At 42.7% G+C, this 26,557-nt stretch overlaps 1 protein-coding gene, 2 long non-coding RNA genes and 1 other non-coding gene across 9 annotated transcripts in view; 3 read left to right on the top strand and 1 right to left on the bottom strand.

Annotated features, from left to right (window-relative positions):
• ZNF652 (zinc finger protein 652) overlaps nucleotides 1-26,557 on the top strand; it is a 102,734-nt gene that overhangs the window by 53,910 nt on the left and 22,267 nt on the right.
• The window catches only part of LOC144335612 (uncharacterized), a 77,743-nt gene that overhangs the window by 12,771 nt on the left and 38,415 nt on the right, over nucleotides 1-26,557 (top strand). Inside the window, exon 2 of the long non-coding RNA XR_013406562.1 lies at nucleotides 19,180-19,527. This is a non-coding gene — a long non-coding RNA (uncharacterized LOC144335612). The remainder of the gene's footprint in view (nucleotides 1-19,179; nucleotides 19,528-26,557) is intronic.
• LOC144335613 (uncharacterized) lies at nucleotides 7,779-24,407 on the bottom strand. Its single transcript, XR_013406563.1, has 4 exons — nucleotides 24,303-24,407; nucleotides 12,731-13,867; nucleotides 10,834-11,833; nucleotides 7,779-7,902 (listed from the first exon to the last, which is right to left on the bottom strand). It is a non-coding gene; the product is annotated as an uncharacterized LOC144335613 (long non-coding RNA).
• On the top strand, nucleotides 17,705-17,768 carry LOC114673275 (U7 small nuclear RNA). Its single transcript, XR_003723997.1, has one exon. It is a non-coding gene; the product is annotated as a U7 small nuclear RNA (small nuclear RNA).

Genomic DNA, 26,557 nt, shown 5'->3' on the forward strand with positions numbered 1-26,557 from the left:
ATGCCTATAATCCCAGCTACTTGTGAGGCTGAGGCAGGGGAATTGCTTGAACCCGGGAGGAGGAGGTTACTGTGAGCCGAGATTGCACCACTGGCCCTCCAGCCTGGGTGACAGAGCAACCCTCTGTCTCAAAAAAAGAAAAAAAGAAAAATCTAGATAACTTCCTTACTACCACCCCTCACTGCCCCTTCCAAAAAGTCACAAATCATCTGAATGGATTTTATCTTAAGGGAGAAGAGAGCATAGCAGTTATAAATTTGGCTAATTCTTACTCTCAGGGCCGTTCTGACTCATTTTTTAGCCAGTGGGCCTTAGTTTCCTGCATTTATAAAAGAGACTAATAATTATTTGACAAGAATTTTTTTTTTGAGACGGAGTCTCGCTTGGTCGCCTAGGCTGGAGTGCAGTGGCCGGATCTCAGCTCACTGCAAGCTCCGCCTCCTGGGTTTACGCCATTCTCCTGCCTCAGCCTCCTGAGTAGCTGGGACTACAGGCGCCCGCCACCTCGCCGCCCCACTAGTTTTTTGTGGTTTTTTTAGTAGAGACGGGGTTTCACCGTGTTAGCCAGGCTGGTCTCGATCTCCTGACCTCGTGATCCGCCCATCTCGGCCTCCCAAAGTGCTGGGACTACAGGCTGGAGCCACTGCGCCCGGCTGACAAGAACTTTTTTTTTTTTTTTTTTTTTTTGAGACGGAGTCTCGCTCTGTCGCCCAGGCTGGAGTGCAGTGGCGCGATCTCAGCTCACTGCAAGCTCCGCCTCCTGGGTTTACGCCATTCTCCTGCCTCAGCCTCCTGAGTAGCTGGGACTACAGGCGCCCGCCACCGCGCCCGGCTAATTTTTTGTATTTTTAGTAGAGACGGGGTTTCACCGTGGTCTCGATTTCCTGACCTTGTGATCCGCCCGCCTCGGCCTCCCAAAGTGCTGGGATTACAGGCGTGAGCCACCGCGCCCGGCCAACAAGAACTTTTTGATTCTTAGATATATGTGCTTTTTTTGAGGGGGGGTTAGGTGGGAGTTGGGGGAGGAGGGAATGCTAACTTGAACAATGTTTCTGTGATCAAAACTGTCTTTGATTGCCCTAGCCACATTCCTTGAAGATGTTAGCAAAAGTAGGGATAGAAAATTTGCTTTGATGGGCCAGGCACGGTGGCTCACGCCTGTAATCCTAGCACTTTGGGAGGCTGAAGCGGGCAGATTGCCTGAGCTCAGGAGTTCATGACCAGCCTGGGCAATACGGTGAAACCCGGTCTCTACTAAAATACAAAACATGAGCCAGGCATGGTGGCGTGCGCCTGTAGTCCCAGCTACTTGGGAGGCTGAGGCAGGAGAATCGCTTGAACCGGGGAGGCAGAGGTTGCAGTGAGCCGAGATCCTGCCACTGCATTCCAGCCTGGGCGACAGAGGGAGACTCTGTCACAAAAAATAAAAATAAAAAATAAAAATTTGCTTTGATGTGAGCTAATGTGAAAATTCTTTGATTTTGGTAAGGGAAGTATATTTGAAGAGTATTATATATATTAAAAAACATGGTTAATTGAAATCTTTTCTTCAGCATAAATCAATGAAGGGGAATACATTTTTTTCTTGTCTTTTGAGACAGGGTCTCACTCTGTTGCCCAGGCTAGAGTGCAGTGGTGCAATCACAGCTCGTTGCAACTTTGAATTCCTGGGCTCCAGTGATCCTCCTGCCTCAGCTTCTCAAGTAGCTAGGACTATAGGCATGCATCACCATACCTAGCTGATTTTTAAGTTTTTTGTAGAGATTGAGTTTCACCGTGTTGCCAGGCTGGTCTTGAACTCTGGGCCTCAAGTAGTCCTCGCACTTTGGCCTCCCAAAATGTTGGGATTGCAGGCATGAGCCACTGTGCCCAGGTGGGAATTAAACTTAGTTATGTGTACCCACAGCTCTGGGCAACCTGCTTGGTTACATCCTTGGTTTGGTTATCTTGACCACACATTGGATTTGGGTTATTTAAAAAAAAAAAAAAAAAAAAGTTATTTTTTTTAAAGGCAAGCAAGCAAAAACAACATTTATTAAGGTTTTCGACTGATGACATCTATTTATAGCACATACATTGTGAAGAGCTGTGGTTTCCTTTAGATTAAGAAAGATATTGTATAAAAATCATCTCCCCACATAAATGTTTCCACCACCTACTCATTTGTCTGCAAGCCAGGAGTCTGTTCACTTCCTCTTGGGCTCTGTCACTTTGGTGTTCATAGGCTAATTTTTAGACATTCCAGTGCAGTTAGAATGTAAATGTCTATGGTGTGTAATGTTACTAATGGATTTATCTTATATCCTAAAAGTAACTTCTCTGGAGTTTATAGGGAGATAGTGTCTTGAACAGGTTGTTCATTCAGAAATGTGGATGTTTGGGACTTTTGTCTTACTGAAATATGCAGTCATTCGTTATACATTATAGAGAACAGTATTTTGGGAAAAGATAGTTAAGAATTACATGTGGGCCAGATGCAGTGGCCCATGCCTGTAATCCCAGCACTTTGGGAGGCTGAGGCGGGTGGATCTCGAGGTCAGGAGCTCGAGATCAACGTGGCCAACATAGTGAAATCCCGTCTCTACTAAAAATACAAAAATTAGCCAAGTGTGGTGGTGTGCACCTGTAATCCCAGCTACTTGGGAGGCTGAGGCAGGAGAATCACTCGAACCCGATAGACGGAGGTTGCAGTGAGCTGAGATCGTGCCACTGCACTCCAGCCTGGGTGACAGAATGAGACTCCACCAAAAAAAAAAAAAAAAAAAAAAAAAGCTATGTGGAAAAAACCTTTGTATATTTGAACATCTTCCACCAGCTTTCCCAATTCGTGTTATTACTGACCAGTTGTTGTGCCAGTGAGCAAATAGCTAAGAATTTTATGTGATACTGAGGGGGGTTTTCTCCTCATAAGCAGATCATTAAATTGTCACATGTTTTATAGTTCAGCCTTGAGTTGAAATCTTCGTGTGGTCAGCAGTAACTGAGGTTTGTCAATATGATACACGTGTGTGTTCATAAGGACTATGCTTTTCTTCTTTTAAACTGAAGAGTTAAGATATGTTGTAGCATGAAAATGTATTGATTTCCCCCCCACTCCTTTATCTGTTATCTGGCATTTAATGAAAAAAAGTCTTGCTCGAAAGTTGCAGATCCCTTGAGGGCAACAAACACTATACTCAAAATGAAACTAGGTTACCGTTTCTGCAGCATGCAGTGGTTTGTGTCAAAAGCTGTTCTAGTCTTAACTTCGACATTATCCCGTTTTCTTTGAAGTGGTCATGTTTTAATTTGGAGTGGTTTTACATTTTAGAATTTCCTGAATTTAACATAAAAAATTTTTAAATATTTTCTTATGTGGTTCTTGTACAGAAGTTTATAGAAAGCTTATCTCAAGACAACATACTTCTTCAATAAGACCAAAGCGAAAAAATACTTTAGATTTGAGAAATTTTTTTTTCTTTTTTTTTTTTTGGAGACCGAGTCTTGCTCTTGTCATCCAGGCTGGAGTGCAGTGGCACAATCTTGGCTCACTGCAACTTCCGCCTCCCGGGTTAAAGCGATTCTCCTGCCTCAGACTCCTGAGTAGCTGGGATTACAGGCGCCTGCCACCATGCCCAGCTACTTTTTGTACTTTTAGTAGAGATGAGGTTTTGCCATATTGGTCAGGCTGGTCTTGAGCTCCTGATCTCAGGTGATCTGCCTGCCTCGGCCTCCCAAAGTGCTGGGATTACAGGCGTGAGCCACGGCGCCTGGCCAGATTTGAGAAAGTTTTGAAGACTGAAAGTGTTTTAAGGGAATATTCCAAATGGTTTCATGTAGTTGTATTATAGATTTTCTTAGCTCTTAAAGTACCTGGGCTTTTGTGGTTTAGTACTTTGAGTTTGTGTTTTAATTATGGAATGATTTTTGTAATATAACCAAGAGAAAATTAGGCACTTTACTATTTTCTATTACTACTTTTTAAAAAGGTATCCTTTTTCTTTTTTTCTTTTTTGAGACAGTCTCGGACAGTCTCACTGTTTCCCAGGCTGGAGTGTAGTGGTGTGGTCACAGCTCACTGCAGCCTTGACCTCCCTTGCTGAACCGATCCTCCCGCCTCAGTCTCCTGAGTAGCTGGGACTATTGGCATGCACCACCACACCTGGCTAATTTTTTTTTTTTTTTTTTTTTGTAGAGATGAGATCGTACTATGTTGCCTAGGCTGGTCTCAAACTCCTAGGCTCAAGTGATCTTTCCACCTCCGTCTCCCACAGTGCTGGGATTACAGCCATGAGCCTCCTTGCCCCGCCATCCGTCTTTTTTCTCTTCCTTGCCAGGCCATCCATCTTTTTTTTCTTTTAGTCGATGTGCTCTGAAATGAAGCAGAGTTTAAGATTGTGACTTTGTCATAGTTTTTCTTTTCTTTTTGAGACAGTCTCGCTTTGTCACCCAGTCTAGAGTGCAAGTGGCCTGATATTGGCTCTCAGCTCACTGCAGCCTCCACCTCCTGGGTTCAAACGATTCTCCTGCTTCAGATTCCTGAGTAGCTGGGATTACAAATGCCTGCCACCATAGCCAGCTAATTTTTTATATTTTTAGTAGGGTTTCACCATGTTGGTCAGACTAGCTCGAACTCCTGGCTTGAAGTGATCTGCCCACCTCAGCTTCTCAAAGTGCTGGGATTACAGATGTGAGCCACTGCAACTGGCCATACTTTTTCTTCTATATATAATTTTGTTGTTGTTGAGACAGGGTCTCACTCTGTGGCCCAGGCCCCAAGTGTTCCACTCCACTGCAGCCCCAGCCTCCTGGGCTCAAGCTATCCTCCTGCCTCAGCTTTCCAAGTAGCTGAGACTACAGGTACACTACCCTACCTGGCTAATTTTTTGTATTTCTTGTAGAGATGGGGTTTTGCCATGTTTCTCAGGCTGAACTCCTCAGCTCAACCTATCCGCCTGCTTCAGCTTCCCAAAGCGTTGGCAGTATAGGTGTGAGGCATCATGCCAACCAATTTTTGAAAGCTTAATGAACTAACCTCCTATAATGAATTCCAAAATGTATTTCTTTCTTTCTTTCTTTTCTTTTCTTTTCTTTTCTTTTCTTTTCTTTTTTTTTTTTTTTTTTTGAGACAGAGTCATGCTCTGTCACCCAGGCTAGAGTGCAGTAGCGTGATCTCGGTTCACTGCAACCTCTGCCTCCCGATTTCAAGAGATTCTTCTATCTCAGCCTCTGGAGTAGCTGGGATTACAGGCACATGCTACCACGCCTGGCTAATTTTTGTATTTTAGTAGAGATGAGGTTTTGCCATGTTGGCCAGGCTGGTCTCGAACTCCTGACCTCCGGTGATCCACCCACCTGGGCCTCCCAAAGTGCTGGGATTACAGGTGTGAGCCACCGCGCCCAGCTGGGATTCATTTTTCTACCTTTGGTAGAGATAGGGCTTTGCCATGTTGGCCAGGCTGGTCTCAAAATCCTGGCCTCAAGTAATCCGCCCACCTTGGCCTCCTAAAGTATTGGGATTACAGGCGTGAGCCACTGCGCGCGGCCCCAAAATGTTATTTCTGTAATAGAGTTTTGTAATCAGAGGTGATCTTTCCCTTCAGCAGTTAAACATGCTGTTTCTCCCATCTTTAAAAGTCCAAACTCAAGGTTGGGCCTTGAGTAAGTGAGACTCCGTCTCAAAAAAAAAAAAAAAAAAAAATCGCAAATTCAGACCTTTTCTTTGTTTTGAGTTCTACTCCAGCTCTGTTCCTCAGCTTCCATTCCCTCCTGATCACACTTTTTTTTTTTTTTTTTTTTTTTTTTGAGACAGAGTCTCGCTCTGTCGCCCAGGCTGGAGTGCAGTGGCGCGATCTCGGCTCACTGCAAGCTCTGCCGCCATTCTCCTGCCTCAGCCTCCCGAGTAGCTGGGACTACAGGCGCCCACAACCGCGCCCGGCTAATTTTTTGTATTTTTAGTAGAGACGGGGTTTCACCGTGGTCTCGATCTCCTGACCTTGTGATCCGCCCGCCTCGGCCTCCCAAAGTGCTGGGATTACAGGCGTGAGCCACCGCGCCCGGCCCTGATCACACTTTTAACAAGTGTGACCAGTTAAGTATCACCCACAGCTAGTGAGTGATAGCTCCAGAAGTCAGCCCAAGTCTGAGCCCTTAACCATTATGCTAATGAAGTCTGGTGTTTTTTCAGAGAGGAGGAGGCTGGTGGAAGGACAAGGGGACCTTCATGTTAAGGAATTATTGAGTCACTAAATTCGGTGGTCATTTTTCTTTGTCTTTTTTAACCTCTTGGCTTCTGTGCACTGCACTTGAGTGTTTTTGTTTTGCCTCACTGTTAATTTCTTCTTTCTTCATTGTTATCCTTTTCTTTTTTGCCCTTGGGGTGCCCTAAGGCTTGGTGCTCAGCCCCTTCTTTTCTGTTTATTCTGTCCTCAGCCCCCAAATGTAAATTCTTTCTGTTTGCTAATATCTCCTAAATATATAGCTACAGTGTTGACTTTTCCTTTGATCAGGTGCTTCTATCCAGTTGGCTATTGGACAACTCTACTTAGTTGTCTAATTTGCATCTCAAACATGACCGTGTACATTATTAGGATGCTGTAGACTTCAAGTAATAGAAAATCCTATTCAAAATAATTCACAAATAAGGAAGATATATCCTTACAAGTAACAAGATGCCTCAGTCTAGGGTTGGTTTAAATCTGTGGTTTAGTGACATCAGTCAAGACCCCAATTCTTTTCACCCTTCTGCTCTGCCAGCTTGAACATGTCTGTCTTGTCTTTTGGCCAGCACACGTTATAGATGCAAGATGGGTACCACAGTTCCATGCATCACATCCAGGCAAGGTGACATCTATCAGAAGGTGTTGATTCTCATGCTTTTTAAGAGTTCAGAAACTGGTGGAGTGCAGTGGCTCATGCTGTAATCCCAGCACTTTGGGAGGCTGAGGCAGGAGGATCGCTTGAGGCAAGGAGTTTAAGACCAACCTGGGCAGACCAACACAGTAAGACCCCGTCTCTACCGAAAAAAAAAAAAAAAGCCAGGCATGGTGGCATGTGCCAGCTACTCAGGAGGATGAGGTGGGAGGATTACTCGAACCTGGGAGGTCGAGGCTGAAGTGAGCCATGATGGTGCCACTATACTCCAGCCTGAGTGATAGAGCGAGACCGTGTCTCAAAAATAAAAAATTGTTGTATTTGGCAATCATGACTTATTTTTTGTGCATAGGTCTTTCTTCTCAACCTAACTTTAAGCTTGTGAACGTGAGGGTCAATACAATGATTGTTTTAAAGAATAAATATTTTCTCTTTATATTAGCCTCTTGGTACTTTGCATGTAGATAATAGTCAAAGCTTGTGAATGCATGAATAGAATGTAGGAATTGGACAGACAGTGCTTAGTGTGTAAACCCATGAGACCTATAAACTTCACATTTTAATTAGAAAAGAAAAAGGAATTTCTGCATTCAGGGAAAAAAGGAGACACGGGCTCCTTGTTTTTTATTTACCTCTAGATAAAAAATAAATCACTTGTTTGAGTAGCAACAGTTTTAGTAACAGAGTCCCATTACTTCTAAGAGTGATATACTGGATGTCTCGGGAAGATTCATAAAGCATAACTCAGTATATTTAGGGTAACAACTCAAACCCCAGTAATCAGTCTCTTCTCTGTGTTCAACTATACCTCCCAAAAGGGAAGAAGGATCCATTGGATCAGTTTGCCAACCTCCAGTGTAGAAAACCTCTATTGAGTTAAATTTTGTTCTAAGTAAGCTACCTACAGAGTTGTTGGGCATTTTTGCCTTTAATTTTTTTTTTTTTTTTTTTTTTAAGAGAGAGGGTATTGGTCTGTTGCCCGTGCTGGAAGGCAGCAGCATGATCAGCTCACTATAGCCTGGAGCTCTTGGGCTCCAGTGATCCTCCCATCTCAGCCTCTTGAATAGCTAAGATTGTAGGCATGCACCACCACACCTGGCTAAGTTTAAAAATTTTTTTGTAGAGATAGGGTCTCGCCATGTTGCCCAGGCTGATCTCAAACTCCCAACCTCAACTGATCCTCCCACCTCAGCTCCCAGTGCTGGGATTACAGGCATGAGCCACCATGCCTGGTGACCTTTAATTTTAACAAGTTATGTTAAAATTTAACAGTTGTGGCATTGTTACCAGATTTTATTTCACACAACCTGTGACTTATGTACTTAAAAAAACAAAAACAACAAGAAACACCATTAAGAAAAGTAGACTGGGGCTGGGCGTGGTGGCTCACGCCTATAATCCCAGCATTTGGGAGCCTGAGGTGGGCTGGTCTCACACTCCTGACCTCGTGATCCAACATGGTGAAACTCCATCTCTACTAAAAAAAATACAAAAACTAGCTGGGTGTGGTAGCGTGCGCCTGTAATCCCAGCAACTCAGGAGGTTGAGGCAGGAGAATCGCTTGAACTCAGGAGGCAGAGGTTGCAGAGAGCCGAGATTGCACCATCGTACTCCAGCCTGGGTGACAGAGTGAGACTCTGTCTCAAAAAAAAAAAAAAAAAAAAAAATGGCCGGGCACCGTGGCTCACACCTGTAATCTCAGCACTTTGGGAGGCTGAGGCAGGCAGATCACTTGAGGTCAGCGGTTCAAGACCAGCCTGGCCAACATGGTGAAACCCCGTCTCTAATAAAAATGCAAAAGTTAGCTGGGCATGGTGGTACATGCCCGTAATCCCAGCTACTTGTGAGGCTGAGGCAGGAGAATCACTTGAACCTGGGAGGTAGAGGTTGTAGTGAGCTGAGATCATGCCATTGCATTCCAACCTAGGCCTAGGTGACAGAGTAAGACTCTGTCTCAAAAAAAAAAAAAAGGCTGGGTGCAGTGGCTCATGCCTGTAATCCCAGCACTCTGGGAGGCCGAGGCAGACAGATCATGAGGTCAGGGGTTCAAGACCAGCCTAGACAACATGGTGAAACCTCGTCTCTACTAAAAGTACAAAAATTAACTGGGCATGGTGGCGCATGCCTGTAATCCCAGCTACTCAGAAGGTTGAGGCAGGAGAATTGCTTGAACCCAGGAGGTGGAGATTGCAGTGAGCCAAGATTGCGCCACTGCACTCTAGCCTGGGCGACAGAGGGAGATTCCGTATCAAAAAAAAAAAAAAAAAAAAGTAAAGGTATCAATAGATATGACAGGTGTTAGTCTTCATGGATTTATTCTACATCCTTTTCTGCATATTGCCTTAAATGCTTTCTGACTAAGGCAGAGGATTGTGAATAGAATCATCCAAGGAATGGTATTAAGTGTGCTCATGTCTCTATCTACCCTAAGAAAGTATGGTGGACTCTGTGTTGTGTTTAGAAAAACCTACCTATTGAGGCCGGGCGCGGTGGCTCAAGCCTGTAATCCCAGCACTTTGGGAGGCCGAGACGGGCAGATCACGAGGTCAGGAGATCGAGAGACGATCCCGGCTAACACGGTGAAACCCCGTCTCTACTAAAAAATACAAAAAAAATAGCCGGGCGAGGTGGCGGGCGCCTGTAGTCCCAGCTACTCGGGAGGCTGAGGCAGGAGAATGGCGTAAACCCGGGAGGCGGAGCTTGCAGTGAGCTGAGATCCGGCCACTGCACTCCAGCCTGGGTGACAGAGCAAGACTCCGTCTCAAAAAAAAAAAAAAAAAAACAAAAACCTACCTATTGCATGGTTAAGGTTGTGGAGTCATTTTCATCAAGCATCATATTTATTTAAAGACTGTGGACTGTTTTCTTAACTCAAGAATCTCCAAACTGAGATTCATAAGCTAATTTTTGTGTTCAAAGAGTCAAATTGAAATTGTGGTAACACTTTACAGTGTAACCAAAATATCATAACTGGCTGTTATATATATTTGATTAGTAACAAATAAAGGTATGACCTCAATGCAAATTCTTAGACACAGTTTTTTTTTAATAATAGGAGAGAACATGGTGGGGTAGGGTGGGGTAAGGGGTGTGTGATAACTCTTAATATTGAAAGGTTGGGAATTACCTGTGTGGCAATAGGTGACCAGATGAATTAGGTAACAGAATAGACACAGATAATCAACACAAACTTATAGAACATTAAATGTCAGTTGTGGAAGGGAATCCCTTAAGTTCATGGCTGAAAAAAACAGAGCTAGAAAGGTGGAATAACCTGCCCAGCAGTATGGAAGAGTTCCAAATAGAACCCATCCAGATCTGTTGACTCTCCACACTGTGGGTGTTATTTCCCACTCAGCCTCATTACATCACTGCTGTTAGGGCCCAGGTTGCAGTTTATGAGCTATCCAGTAAATTGATAATGTCATTTTATACAAAATATTGTAATTTATTTTCATATGATCTTATTACTTCAGATCACCTTTGAACTATTTATGTCCAAATAGCCTATTTGATTTTATTATTGAAATATACATTTACTATAAAATTTATCATTTTAAAGCATACAAGTCTGCAGTTTTTAGTTTATTTACAAGATTGTGCAACCATCACCTATATCTAATTCCAGAACATTTTCATTGCCCCCAAAAGAAACCTGGAGCCCATCAGCAGTCACTCCCCACTCCCAGCTCCTGTTAATGATGATTTGCTTTCTGTCTCTATTTGCTTATTCTGGCTGTTTCATATAAATAGAGTCATACAACTATGTAGCCTGTTATGTCTGGCTTCTTTCACTTAGCATAATGCTTTCGGGGTTTTTCCATCTTGTACCACGTATCAGTACTACATTCCTTTTTTTTTTTTTTTTTTTTTCTTTTTCTTTTTGAGATCAAGTCTTGCTCTATCGCCCAGGCTGGAGTGCAGTGGCAAGATCTCAGTTCACTGCAACCTCTGCCTCCTGAGTTCAAGCAATTCTCCTGCTTCAGCCTCTCAAGTAGTTGGACCACAGGTGCATGCCAGCACTCCCAGCTAATTTTTTGTATTTTTGGTAGAGATGGGGTTTCACCATGTTGCCCACGCTGGTCTCGAACTCCTGAGCTCTAGCAATTTACCTGCCTTGGCGTCCTGTAGTTCTGGGATTACAGGCATTAAGTCACCATGCCCGGCCATTTCTTCTTTTTGAGACAGGGTATCGCTCTGTCGCCCAGACTGGAGTGTGGTGGAACGATCATGGCTCACTGCAGTCTCAACCTCCCAGGCTCAAGCAATATTCCCACCTTAGCCTCCTGAGTGGCTAGGACTACAAATGTGCACCACCACACCCAGCTAATTTTTGAAAAACTTTTTGTAGAGACAAGTTCTTGCTATGTTGACCAAGCTGGTTGCAAACTCCTGGGCTCAAGCGATCATCCCACCACAGCCTCCCAAAGTGCTGGGATTACAGGCATGAGCCACCACACCTGACTTCTTCATTCCTTTTTATAGCAGATAATATTCCATTGTATGATTATACATTTTGTTTATCCACTCATCAGTTGATGTATATTTGGATTGTTTTCACCTTTTGGCTATTATAAATAATACTTCTGTGAACATTTGTTTACAAGTTTTCATATGAACATATATTTTTGGTTCTCCTGTGTTTATACCTAGAACTGGAATTGCTGAGTCATATGTTAACTAATTTTTTAAGGAACTGCCAAACTGTTCTCCAGTGTACCATTTTATATTCCTACCAATAACATATGAGGCTTCCAATGTCTTCACATCCTCACCAACACTTGCTGTGTTGCAATTTTTTATTATAGCCATCCTAGTAGGTGTAAGTGGTATCTCATTGAGATTTTGATTTGCATTTCACTCATGACTAATAATGTTAAGCATCTTTTCCTTTACGCATTGGCCATTTGTATATCTTCTTTTCTTGTTTTTTTTTTTTTTTTCTTTTTTGTTGAAACAGAGTCTCGCTGTGTTGCCCAGGCTGGAGTGTAGTGGCACGATCTCGGCTCACTGCAGGCTCCACCTCCCGGGCTCATGCCATTCTCCTGCCTTAGCCTCCCGAGTAGCTGGGACTACAGGTGCCTGCCGCCATACCGGCTAATTTAAAAAAAATTTTTTTTAGTAGAGACAGGGCTTTCACTGTGTTAGCCAGGATGGTCTCGATCTCCTGACCTTGTGATCCACCCGCCTTGGCCTCCCAAAGTGCCGTGATTACAGGTGTGAGCCACCGCACCTGGTCCTTTTGTATATCTTCTTTGGAGGAATGTCTTCATATCTTTGCCGTTTTAATTTTTTTTTTTTTGAGACGGAGTCTCGCTCTGTAGCCCAGGCTGGAGTGCAGTGGCCGGAACTCAGCTCACTGCAAGCTCCGCCTCCCGGTTTTACGCCATTCTCCTGTCTCAGCCTCCCGAATAGCTGGGACTACAGGCGACCGCCACCTCGCCCAGCTAGTTTTTTGTATTTTTTTTTAGTATTTTTTTTTAGTAGAGACGGGGTTTCACCGTGTTAGCCAGGATGGTCTCGATCTCCTGACCTCGTGATCCGCCCGTCTGGGCCTCCCAAAGTGCTGGGCTTACAGGCTTGAGCCACCGTGTCTGGCCCCTTTCCGTTTTAATTTTTAAAATTATTTTATTTTGGCCAGGCACAGTGGCTCAAGCCTGTAAGCCCAGCACTTTGGGAGGCTGAGGCAGGTGGATCATGAGGTCAGGAGATCGAGACCATCCTGGCCAACACGGTGAAACCCCGTCTCTACTAAAAATACAAAATATTAGCCGGGCGTGGTGACAGGCGCCTGTAGTCCCAGCTGCTCCGGAGGCTGAGGCAGGAGAATGGTGTGAACCCGGGAGGTGGAGCTTGCAGTGAGCCGAGATTGTGCCACTGCACTCAAGTCTGGGCGACAGAGTGAGACTCCGTCTCAAAAAAAAAAAAAAAAAATTATGTTATGTTACATTACGTTATGTTATGTTATGTTATGTTATGTTATGTTATGTTATTTTCAGACAGGGTCTTCTTGCTCTCTTGCCCAGGCCGGAGTGCAGTGGTGCAGTTATAACTCACTATAGCTTCAACCGTCTGGGTTCAAATGATCCTCCTGCCTTAGCCTCCCAAAGTGCTAAGACTATAGGCATGAGTCTTGTTAATTCATTTCTGACCATAGATATGCTGGAGAAATTGGGAGAAAAGGGGGTAGGGAGAAGAAGGAAAGATGGTAGAGAAAAATTTAATTTACATACTTTGTCTAAGTAAATATATGCTACAGGCTGGGTGCAGCGGCTCACACCTGTAATCTCAGCACTTTGGGAGTCCAAGGCAGGAGGATCACTTGAGGCCAGGAGTTTGAGACCAGCCTGGGCAACATAGCAAGACCTCTGTCTTCAAAAAAATTTAAATATATATCACAAGGAAAGGTATAATCTGCTCTGTGATGAGAGTTTTTAGCCTGGGGTTTTGGGATCCCTAGAGAATCCGTGGATGGATTTCTGGAAATAGGCAGATCCCTTGAAATTGTTTGTAAAATTGTGTGTGTTCCTTTTGGGAGGGAGAGGATTTGTATATTTCAAAAGAATCAGAGAGGAAATATACAGGCTTATGGGAAGGAAAAGGCAGAAGGTATGTTAGCAATTTGTCTTTTTCTGTTGGCTGTGTTTTGCATACATTATGGTTTGGGTTAAAACTTCCTACCTGGTTTCAAATATTTTTGTTTTAGACTGTTTATTTATACCTGTTGGTTTAACACTAGTTCAGTTAAGATGTTTTCAAAAGTGTTATATTTATTTATTCATTTATTTATTTATTTTGAGGCAGTGTTCCCAGGCTGGAGTGCAATGGTGCGATCTCAGCTCACTGCAACCTCAGTCTCCTGTGTTCAAGCAATTCTCCTGCCTCAGCCTCCCAAGTAGCTGGGATTACAGGTGCCAACCACCACGCCCAGCTGTTTTTGTATTTTCGGTAGAGACAGAGTTTTGCCACGTTGGCCACACTGGTCTTGAACTCCTGACCTCAGGTAATCCACCCACTTTGGCCTCCCAAAATGCTGGGATTACAGGTATGAACCACCATGCCTGCCTTTTATTTTATTTTATTTTTTGAGACGAAATCTCACTCTCACCCAGGATGGAGTACAGTGCTGCGATCTCAGCTCACTGCAATCTCCATCTCCCTGGTTAAACCGATTCTCCTGCCTCAGCCTCCCTAATAGCTGGGACTACAGGCATGCATTACCATGCATGGCTAGTTTTTGTACAAAATGTTAATTTTTGAAGTGTCAAAGAGTTTTTGTTAATGAGAAAACAGTAACACTCCATTGTCTTTTTGTAGGCCAAATGTATAAAATAAATTCCCAGCATTTTCTGATGTTATCCACAAATCTAAAATATTTGTGATTTTTATTTTTATAAGATACTAGAATGTAATAAAGGCATTTCTGAGTTATTTTTCTAAATGAGTTTTAAATTCAGGTTCACAATGATCTAGTCAATTTGACACCTCTCTTAGTGGATTATAGGTAGCCACAATGTGAACATCTGTACCTATAGTTATACCTGATAGATATACCTCAGCTCTAATTTGGGGTGTTACCTTTAGAAGTTTAAGAAAAGGCACATTCGGCTGGGCACGGTGGCTCACACCTGTAATCCCAGCACTTTGGGAGGCCGAGGTGGGTGGATTACCTGAGATCAGGAGTTAATTAGTATTTGATTTCTTCTTTGACCCTGGGCGTGGTGGTTATTGGTGAAAGTTAAGATTGCTTCAGCTGACTTGTGTGATGACTAATGCACATTAGTTTGTATTATCTTATATGGAAATGTGGAAACTGTTGATGCTTGAAGGTAATTAGGTAGTACCTAGGAAGAGTGCGTCTCTCCTTTGTCCTCTTTCACTGGTTGCACTTGCACATTATTGAGGAAAACACAATGGCAGTCTTGTTTAAATGTGTGTGTAAAAAACTACAGTGAAATTTTATTTTTATGAAAGCTTTGTCTAAAACTGAAGGTGACAAGCATTTCTCAATTTCACTTCTTACAGAGAGTGGATTAGATGGACTGCTTAAAAATTGTTTGACATAGTACATTTTTATTAGATGAGACTGTAGTTCTGGTTTTTGACCATATAAAATATAGGCATCTGAGAACAGCTTGTAATGCTTATCCAAAATAAGGCCCAGTGATATATGACATTTGAGGTTTTTGTTTGTTGTGAAGATGACTGTTACAAGTTGACATTGGTAGCTTTTTGAGTGTATTTCAGGTCAATATTGTGAGCACCTTTGGAAATGAAGGACATTTATAAGTATGCGTTGATACTGTGATAACAAAACCCTTTTCGATATAAATTTTGTTTCTATAACTTCTACTTTACATACAAAATTCAAAGTTGACAAGTTTATTTAGGTTTTACCCATTTGAAAGCTTACCATTTTGTTGCAAGAAGATGAACTAAAAATATACTTTAAATTTTGAGTCTTTAGTTTGTTAAAAGTGGTTACTGTGAAAACCCAGACTACAGGTGAATCAATTTGAAAATCAGAATGTAACCTAACTTTCTAGACATTCTGAAGGAAGGTATGAGTTTCACTAGCTAAGGATAAAATTTACACCCTCAAACACGAGTCTGGAATTCTGTTATTTGCTTTGTATTGTAAAGGTATTTTGTTGTTCAAAAACCTAAGTACATCCTTTGAGACTGTTGTTTACCATTAACTCAGTAGGAGACAGTATGGTAAACTTGGACTAGGAGTTAGAAAAGCATAATTCAAACACTTGTCCCATCACTTACCAGCAATGACAATGGGAAAGTTGAGCCTCATCAGTAAAATGGGAGCAGCATTTGTGTTAGTCTGTTTGCACTGCTGTAAAGGAATACCTGAGGCTGGGTAATTTGTAAAGAAAAGTGGTTTACTTGGGCTCGTGGTTCTGCAGGCTGTAGAAGCCTGGCAACAACATCTGCTCGGCTTCTGTTAAGGGCCTCAGAAAGTGTACAATCATGGCAGAATGCAAAGGGGGACACAGGTGTATCACATGGTGAAAGAGCAAGCAAGAGATTGGGGGGAAGTGCCACTGTCTTAACCAGATCTCATGTAAACTCAGAGCAAGAAATAACTCATTCCCTCGAGGACGGCACCAGGCCATTCATGAGGGATCTGCCCCCATGACCCAAACACCTCCCACCAGGCCTCACCTCCAACATCGGGGATTACATTTCAACATGAAATTTGGAGAGGACAAAACTTCCAAACCATAGCAGCATTCCAAGTCATTGTAGGGTAATCATGCATAAGTAGGTTAAAAAAAAAAAAAACCCACATGGTTTCATTCCTGTCATTTTCCTGTGGTGTTGCTTGTGTGCAACATTCTTACCTTCCCCCTTCTCCATCTGACTTCTGCTTGTCCTTCAAGACCAGCCGCAGCTTTATCTCATCTCTGAAACTTCCCATGGCCTGTTCACCACCTCCCTTCACACACTGCCACTGTATGTTATGTGTATAGGTGAGTGTATTTATTTAGCAAATACTTATAATAGTGCTTACTGTTGCTAAGTATTCTCATAAGCATTTATACCAGTAATCCATGAGGTAGATACTACTACTATCTCCATTGTACATATACAGAAAATTAGACATAAAGAAGTTAAGTAACTTACTCAAGGTCGTGACCCACCTATGAGGTTTTAGAGCCAGATTTCTAATGCAGGCAGTCTGGTTTCAGAGTTTGTGCTCTTAACAGCTATACTGTGTTTTTACTTTTTAAAAAATTATGGGTGTGATGGCTCATGCCTGTAATTCCAACTCTTTGGGAGGCTGAGGCAGGCAGATTACTTGAGGCCAGGAGTTCGAGACCAGCCTGGATAACATGGTGAAACCCTATCTCTACTAAAAAAAAAAAAAAAAAAGTATGTATTTAAAAGTAGACACAAAGTCTCGTTATGTTGCTCACATTAGTCTTGAACTCCCTTGCTTCAAGTGATCCTCCTGCCTCAGCCTCCCAAAGTGCTGAGATTACAGACATGAGCCACTGTGCCTGATCTGCTGTGCTATATTTTCATGTCTGTCTCTCCAGGTACACCTTTGAGCACCTTGATGGTTCCAACTCCTACAATACCTAACACATAGTAGGCAATTCATAAACATTTAACAAATACATGATAAATATGCCTTATGTAGGCCAGGCACAGTGGCTCATGCTTATAATCCCAGCACTTTGGGAGGCTGAGGCGGCGGATCACAAGATCAGGAGTTCGAGACCAGCCTGGCCAACACAGTGAAAGCCCGTCTCTACTAAAAGTACAAAAATTAGCTGGGCGTGGTGGCAGGGGCCTGTAATCCCAGCTACTAGGGAGGCTGAGGCAGGAGAATCACTTTGAAACTCAGGAGGCGGAGGTTGCAGTGAGCTGAGATTGTGCCACTGCACTCTAACCTGGGCAACAGAGCTAGACTCTGTCTCGGCGGGGAGGGGGAATATATTCAGCTCCAGGTGCTCTAACCACATCCACAGTTCTTTTCTTACCATACTTCTTTTTTCTTTTTTTTTTTTAAGAAAAAAAATGTTGCCCAGGCTGGTCTGCTGGACTCAAGCAATTCTCCCACAGTACCGAGATTACAGGCATGAGCCACTGCACCTGGCCCGTACTTCTTATGTTTGCTACATAACTCTGCTTTATTAGTCCCATACTTCTTCCTTGATTTAATTTTGAATACAGATATTTCTGCTATACTGCCATATACGCTTTTCCAAAAAGTCCCCATTCTGCAAAATTGTGCACTAAAGTAAACAGGATTTACGGTGAAAATAGAGTTGAGGCAAACCACTCTAAATCTGTGGAACACCGTAGTCCTTGCACTAATAAAAACAAAAATAAATGTTACAACTCTTTTAGAATTTGTCTAGCAGGTTTTTTGGTCTTCGTGGAAAAAAACCCAAAAATAAAAAAAATTAAAATAAAATTAACCATAATAAAAACATATTAAATCTCCACTGGCATATATTTCCGTGTTTACAGACTTAATTCCTTGGGTGGTTGTTTCCTTCTCTGAGATTTTGGACCATGAGGACCTTTGCTTCCAATACAGACCAGTTTCATCAAAATAATTTTTTTTTGTTGTTTTCTTTTGAGACAGGGTCTCACTGTCACCCAGGCTGGAGTGCAGTGGCACAATCTTGGCTCACTACAGCCTCTGCCTCCTGGGTTCAAGCAGTTCTCGTGCCTCAGCCTCCCAAGTAGCTGGGACCACAGGTGTGCAGCACCATGCCTGGGTAATTTGTGTGTGTGTGTGTGTGTGTGTGTGTGTGTGTGTGTAGAGACGAGATTTCACCATGTTGCTCAGGCTGAAGGCCTCCCTTGTTTTATTGCACTTTGCTAACAAATTGAAGGTTTGTTGTAACCATCCATCGAGCAAGTCTGTCAGTGTCATTTTTCCAACATGCTCACTTTGTGTCTCTGTGTCTCATTTTTGTAATTCTCCCAATATTTAAAACATTTTCTTTGCTATCTGTTAATGGTGATCTGTGATAAGTGATCTTTGATGTTACTGTTATAATTGTTTTGGGGTGCTATAAACCATACTCATATAAGATGACACACTTCATTGATAAATATCATATGTGTTCTTACTGTTCCACAGACCAGCTGTTACCCCATCTCTCTCCCTGTCCTCAAGCCTTCCTATTCCCTGAGACACAACAATATTGAAATTAGACCAATTAATAACTCTACAGTGGCCTCTCAGTGTTCAAGTGAAAGGAAGAGTCACCCCTCTCTCATTTTAAATCAAAAGCTAGAGATGATAAAGCTTAGTGAGGAAGGCATGTCAAAAGCCAAGACAGGCCAAAACGTAGGCCTCTTGTGCCAAACTATCAAGTTGTGAATGCAAAGGAAAACTTTTTGAAGGAAATTTAAAAGTGCTACCCCAATGGGCCGGGCATGGTGGCTCACACCTATAATCCCAGCACTTTGGGAGGCCAAGGTGGGCAGACCACCTGAGGTCAGGAGTTCGGGACCACCCTAGCCAACATGTTAAAACCTAGTGTCTATTAAAAATACAAAAATTAGCCGGGCGTGGTGGTGTGTGCCTGTAATCCCAGCTACTCGGTAGGCTGAGGGAGGAGAAATGCTTGAACCCGGGAGGTGGAGGTTGCAGTGAGCTGAGGTCATACCACTGTACTCCAGCCTGGGTGACAAAAGTGAAACTCCATCTCAAAAAAAAAAAAGAAAAGTGCTATCCCAGTGAACACACGAATGATAAGAAAGTGAACCAGCTGGCTGGGTGTGGTGGCCCTCTCCTGTAATCCCAGCACTTTGGGAGTCCAAGGTGGGCGGATCAACCGAGGTCAGGAGTTCGAGACCAGCCTGGCCAACATAGTGAAACATCGTCTCTACTAAAAATACACAATTAGCCAGATGTGGTGTACACCTGTAATCCCAGCTACTTGGGAGGGTGAGGCAGGAGAATCGCTTGAACCCAGGAGGCGGAGGTTGCAGTAAGCTAAGATCACGCCACTGCACTCCCAGCCTGGGTGATAGGTGAGACTGTGTCTCACAAAAAAAAAAAAAAAGTGAAACAGCCCTATTGCTGAGATGGAGAAGGTTTTAGTGGTTTGCATAGATCAAGCCAAACACAACATTCCTTTAAGCCAAAGCTAGAACAAGATCCTAACTGTTCAATTCTTTGAAGGCTGAGAAGTGAGGAAGCTACAGAAGAAAAGATGGAAGCCAGCAGAGAGGTTGGTTCATGAGGTTTGAGGAAATAAGCTATCTCCATAATGTAAAAGTGAAAGGTGAAGCAGCACGTGCTGATGTAGAAGCTCCAGCAAGTTATCCACATCTAAGATCATTTTCTGGTGTAGACAAAATAGCCTTATATTGAAAGAAGATGCCATCTAGGACTGTCATAGATAGAAGTGAATGCCTGGCTTCAAAAGATAGGCTGACTCTCTTGTTAGGGGCTAATGCAGCTGGTGACTTGAAGGTGAAGCCACTTTACTATTCTAAAAATCCAGAGGGCCTTATGAGTGATGCTATATCTACTCAGCCTGTGTTTTAGAAATGAAACAATAAAGCCTGAATAACAGCACACCTGTTTACAGCATGGTTTACTGAATATTTTAAGCCCACTGTTGAGATCTACTGCTCAGAAAAAAAGATTCCCTTCAAAGTATTATGGCTCATTGACAGTGCACCTAGTTACCCAAGAGCTCTGATGGAGATGTACAAGGAGATGAATGTTGAATGTTGTTTTCATGCATGATAATTTAACATTCATTCTGTAGCCCATGGATCAATGAGTAATTTTTACCTCCTAGCTTTATTTATAAAATTGATTTTGTACTATAGCTGCCATAGATAGCGATTCCTCTGATGGGTCTGGGCAAAGTAATTTGAAAACCTTCTAGAAAGGATTCACCACTCTAGATACCATTAAGAACATTTGTGATTCATGGAAAGAGGTCAAAATATCAACACAAACAGGAGTTTAGAGGAGTCGATTCCAAGCCTCATGGACAACTTTGAGGGTTTCAGCGCTTCAGTGGAGGAAGTCACTGCAAATGTGGTGGAAATAGCAAGAGAACTAGAATTAGAAGTGGAGCCTGAAGTGTGACTGAATTGCTGCCATCTTTTGATAAAACTCGAACAGATGGAATCTACTTCTTGAGATGGAATCTACTCCTGGTGAAGATGTCGTGAACGTTATTGGAATGACAAAGGATTTAGAATATTCCATAAACTTAGTTGTCGAAGCAGTGGCTGGGTTTGAGAGGATTGACTCCAATTTTGAAAGAAGTTCTACTGTGGGCTAAGTGTTATCAAACAGCATCATATCCTACAGAGAAATCTTCTATGAAACGAAGAATAAGTCAATGCAGCAAATTTCATTGTTGTCTTATTTTAAGAAATTGCCACAGCCAATCCAGCCTTCAGCAACCACCACCCTGATCATGCAGCAGCCATCAACATTGAAGCAAGACCCTCCATTGGCAAAATGATTGATTCACTGAAGGATCAGATAATCGTTAACATTTTTTAACAATAAATTATTATTTTATTCTTTTTTTTTTTTTGAGACAGTGTCGCTCTGTTGCACAGGCTGGAGTACAGTGGCGCAGTCTTGGCTTACTGCAAGCTCCGCCTCCCGGGTTCACATCATTCTCCTGCCTCAGCCTCCTGAGTAGCTGGGACTACAGGTGTCTGCCACCATGCCCAGCTAATTTTTTGTATTTTTAGTAGAGACCGAGTTTCACCGTGTTAGCCAGGGTGGTCTCAATCTCCTGACCTCATGATCCGCCCACCTCAGCCTCCCAAAGTGCTGGGATTACAGACGTGAGCCACCGCACCCGGCCACAATAAATTATTTTAAAATTAAAGCATGTACATTGTTTTTTAAGATACAAAGCTATTGCACACTTAATAGACTACAGTGTAATGTAAACATAACTTATATGCACAAGGAAACCAAAAAATTTGTGTGACTTGCTTTATTGAGGTATTTGCTTTATTGTGGCGGTCTGGAGCCGAACCGGCAATATCTCTGAGGTGTGACTGTTCTCTCAGCTTCATCAGGTATAAAGTGGAAAGAGTTTTATTCATGAAGTCACTGAATGAACCATTGCTTGCATTAAAGGAAGATACAGAAGTAGAGTGTATCTTCTTTTTTCTTGTAGCTTTTTTCTTGAGGTCTTCGTGTATTGCTAAGGCTTGCTTTCTCTGTAATTTTGAGAAAGCTTGCTCCTGATCACTTCAGACATTTAACTTGAGAAAATCTTGTATAAACTAACATTGCTTCTGAGTTATTCTGCTATCATTTCCCTATTTACTAATAGCATTTGAATTAATTCACATTAGAGAAATATGCTTTGTAGCAGAACTCATCTTTAGTCTCTTTTAAAAAGCTATTTTATTGAGTACCATCTTAATCAGTGATTGTGAAAGCCAAATATTTGATTTGATCTTTGCCTCAAGACTGAATTCTTTTTTTTTTTTTTTTTTGAGACGGAGTCTCGTCGCCTGGGCTGGAGTGCAGTGGCCGGATCTCAGCTCACTGCAAGCTCCGCCTCCCGGGTTTACGCCATTCTCCTGCCTCAGCCTCCCGAATAGCTGGGACTACAGGCGCCCGCCACCTCGCCCGGCTAGTTTTTTTTTGTATTTTTTTAGTAGAGACGGGGTTTCACCGTGTTAGCCAGGATGGTCTCGATCTCCTGACCTCGTGATCCGCACGCCTCGGCCTCCCAAAGTGCTGGGATTACAGGCTTGAGCCACCGCGCCCGGCCAAGACTGAATTCTATACAGGCTTTGTAGCTCAAAGATTTCAGTTTTACATTAAGCACTTGCCTCTTCCTCTGCAAATCCCTGACTTTCTGGATTTATTTTATTCTTGATTATAAATTGATCATTATTTTCTGCATTCATCCTTTTCATGTGATAATTTGTTAAATACAACTAACAGTGTTACAATACAACACACTTGTAATAGTCCATTTTCCCACTAGAGCTGTTAGCTCTTGTGGTATATTATCTACCTTCTGGGATAGCTGATAATTTCACTGATCATTTCACCACTGTATAATATAAGTTGCTGATCTGTTAGCCTCCAATAACGTTCCTTGCCTCCTTCCACCCAGCTCCTAAGGCTTTGTCATATATTTTAGGCTTTTTGGTAAGGCAGCACCCTACTTCTGGTGTCTACTCGTAGCAGCTTGGATAAGCCAAATTGTGCTGTGGTAATAAACAATGCAAGATCTCAGTGGCTTTAAAAACACTGTGTGGCTGGGCGCGGTGGCTCACGCCTGTAATTCTAGCACTTTGGGAGGTCGAGGCGGGTGAATCACCTGTGGTCAGGGGTTCAAGACCAGCCTGACCAACATGGTGAAACCCTGTCTCTACTAAAAATACAAAAAAGCTGGGCGTAGTGGTGGGTGTCTGTAGTCCCAGCTATTCAGGAGTCTGAGACAGGAGAATCGCTTGAACCCGGGAGGCAGAGGTTGCAGTGAGCCGAGCCTGGGTGACAGAGTGAGACTCTGTCTCAAAACAAAACAAAACAAAACAAAACAAAACAAAAACACCAAGAAAATACACTGCGTCTATCCAGTAGGTTGTCTTAGTTGTTAGGGGACCAGAGAGAGAGCAATCATCACCTGAAAGATTGCTAGCCACTGTGCCAGAAGGAAAAGAGATCTGAAGGATTTCATATTGGTTAGTAAGTGCCCTGCCTCTCCCTGTCACTTCTCATAATATGCTGACCAGAAGTAGTCACAAGACCCCATCCAACTACAGGGAATAGGAGTTGTGGGCGTGGTTTAAAAAGTGTAGCCTAGGCTGGGTGCAGTGGCTCACACGTGTAATCCCAGCACTTTGGGAGGCTGAGGTAGGAGAATTGCTTGAACCCGGGAGGTGGAGTTTGCAGTGAGCTGAGATTGTGCCACTGCACTCTAGCCTGGGTGACAGAGCAAGACTCTGTCTCAAAAAAAAAAAAAAAAATAGCTGGCCATGGTGGTGTGTATAGCCCCAGCTACTCCAGAGGCTGAGACAGGAGAATTGCTTGAACCCAGGAGGCGTAGTTGCAGTAAGCCGAGATTGCACCATGCATTCCAGCTTGGGCGACAGAGCAAGACTCCGTCTCCAAAAAAAAAAAAAAAAAAGGTGTAGCCTACCATGTGCCCAGAAAGCTGAGAGTCAGAAATATTTGGAAAATGAATTAATGATTACTCTTTATTTTTTTTCTTTGTCTTTCTGGTTTTTGTTTAACTTCTAGCTTTTGCTAGCTAATTGAATTTTAAATCACTCCTCCCTTACTTAATTTGAGATAATTAATATGAGTTTATTTAAATGATACTCACAGTAGTTCACATTATTTCCATGGGTGAGAAGTTTTGGCACATGTAGAATAAGGTTGCTAGGATTTTCCTACTTAAAATATGAGGGATGAAACTGGTACAAAAAGATAGGCAGTTAAAAGAATAGTTGAGTTTAAATTATTTCAAGGTGTCATTTGTCATAGTAGAAATAGACCATGAGCTTTGGAGTCAGGCAGGCCTGTAGTCAAATACTACGTCTGTCATTTGATAGACTTGTGATCTTAGACAAATTATGTTGCCTCTCTGAGCCATAATTTTACCATTTATAAGTACAAGAAAGTATGAAGGTATCTATTCAGATGTCAGGTAAAACATGGTAGCACTTATTACCACAAATTCCTGAAATTCCATTAAAGCTAAAGTAAAATAATTTTTTTAAAAAAAGAATAAATTCACAAGGAAAAAGAAAATGGAAGAGAAGACAAAGGACTAGTGTAGGAGTGATAGAAATAATTGTGAACTACTCATAGTCATAATATTAGTCATAAATACTGATTTTTTTCAAAGTTGTGATATAACTATATTGGGAACATGAGGGAAGAGTTGGGAACAATAAGGTAAAAAAACTAGAGAGCCAGGCGCGGTGGCTCACGCCTGTAATCCCAGCACTTTGGGAGGCTGAGGTGGGCGGATCACGAGGTCAGGAGATCAAGACCATCCTGGCTAACACGTGAAACCCCATGTCTACTAAAAATACAAAAAATTAGCTGGGGGTGGTGGCGGGCGCCTATAGTCCCAGCTACTCGGGAGGCTGAGGCAGGAGAATGGCGTGAACCTGGGAAGCAGAGCTTGCAGTGAGCCGAGATCACGCCACTGCACTCCAGCCTGGGTGACTGAGCGAGACTCTGGCTCAAAAAAAAGGAAAACTAGAGAGAGACAAGGTAATATCTGAAATTGAAATAAAAAGTCCAGAAACAGAAATATAATCAAATTATGTAGAAATATGGAATTAAATGGAGAGAGGGGCAGCTAAAACAGCCTTATTGCCTCCAGGGAATGGGACTGAGATAAATTGGAGTACGGCCAATACATTTGAATTGTGAAACTATGAATTTTTAAAATGATTATTTTGATAAAAATTGAATTTAAAAACCAGTCCCACCAGTCTGGGTAACATAGGGAGACCCTATCTCTAAAAATTTTTTTTTTAATTAGCTGGGTGTGGTGGCACATGCCTGTGGTCCTAGCTGTTTAGGAGGCTGAGGTGGAAGGATCACTTGAGCCCAGAAGGTTGAGGCTGCAGTGAGCCATGATTGCACCACTGGACTCCAGCCTGGGCAACGGAGTGAGACCCTGTCTTCCCCCCCGCCCTTCCAGATGGAATCTAGCTCTGTTGCCAGGCTAGAGTGCAGTGGCACCATCTCAGCTCACTACAATCTCCACCTCCCAGGTTCAAGCGATTCTCCTGCCTCAGCCTCCTGAGTAGCTGGGATTACAGGCACGCGCCGCTATGCTCAGCTAATTTTTGGATTTTCAGTGGAAACGGGGTTTCACCATGTTGACCAGGATGGTCTTGATCTCCTCGTGATCCGATTACCTCGGCCTCCCAAAGTGCCAGGATTACAGGCATGAGCCACAGCACCTGGCCCGAGACCCGGTCTTAAAAAAGAAATCAACCCCACAGTTTTGTGGTGGATATTAAATAATGAACAATAAAAACTATTATAGTGCCTATGTCCATAGCAGGCATTTAATAAACACTAATTTCCAGCCAGGCGTGGTGGCTCACGCCTGTAATCCCAGCACTTTGGGAGGCCGAGGCGGGCGGATCACAAGGTCAGGAGATCGAGACCACAGTGAAACCCCTTCTCTACTAAAAATACAAAAAATTAGCCGGGCGCGGTATCGAACGCCTGTAGTCCCAGCTACTCAGGAGGCTGAGGCAGGAGAATGGCGTGAACCCGGGAGGCGGAGCTTGCAGTGAGCCGAGATCACACCACTGCACTCCAGCCTGGCCGACAGAGCAAGAATCCGTCTCAAAAAAAAAAAAAAAAAAAACTAATTTCCTTCCTTTTGTCAATTGTTGTTTACAGTGATATTCATACGACTCAGAGTATAGGTGGGTTGGCTAAATAGCAATGTGAGTATGTCACTAAGCAAATTATATGCCCTTCTAAGCTTTTTAAAAATTAATATTGGATGGTTTTATTTTTCTTGGAAACATATCAACTTGATGGGTATGGTTTCTTAGAATTTAGACTCCTGTGCAACTGACACATAAAAAAATCACCCACTTACTGAGTGGGTGAAGTGAGCTATGCACAGAACAAATGTTAAAATATTTGACAACTTTGAAATTACTCCAATAAACCTGAAAACAATTATATTTATACCTAGATTATAAAGTATTTAAGGCCAAGGACATTTTTCTTCTCTTCTATAGTTATGTCAATTAGCTATTTTATTTCCAGGGACCACAGTGCGTACCCCACTACCACCTTTGTTCTGTGAGCTCTCACTGTGGTGGACATGTGATTGATGTTGAAAGAAAGTCAGCCAATATAAAGCTGTTGTGTGTTTCATGCCCAACACATTGTAAACTAGACTGTAAAGGTCTTGTGGATAGAGACCATATGTTTTGCCATATCAGCATATTCCGTAGTATCTAGGAAAATGAATGCTGTGCAATATTATTTTATTCATCAAATATATACTGTATGCTAGATACTGTGCTAAGCTCTGAGGATATCTCAGTGAACTGGACAGATGTGGCTTTTGCTGTTGTAAAATTTATAGTCTAACAGAAAATGTTTATGAATTCCTGTAATCAAAATAATGGCCCATACTGAAACATTTAAGCAGTTAAAAGCATTGTGTATGTAAAGAGTTTAATAATTTTGGCCGGGTGTGGTGGTTCATGCTTG

Source organism: Macaca mulatta, chromosome 16 (genome assembly GCF_049350105.2).
Source record: "Macaca mulatta isolate MMU2019108-1 chromosome 16, T2T-MMU8v2.0, whole genome shotgun sequence".
NCBI lineage: Eukaryota > Metazoa > Chordata > Mammalia > Primates > Cercopithecidae > Macaca > Macaca mulatta.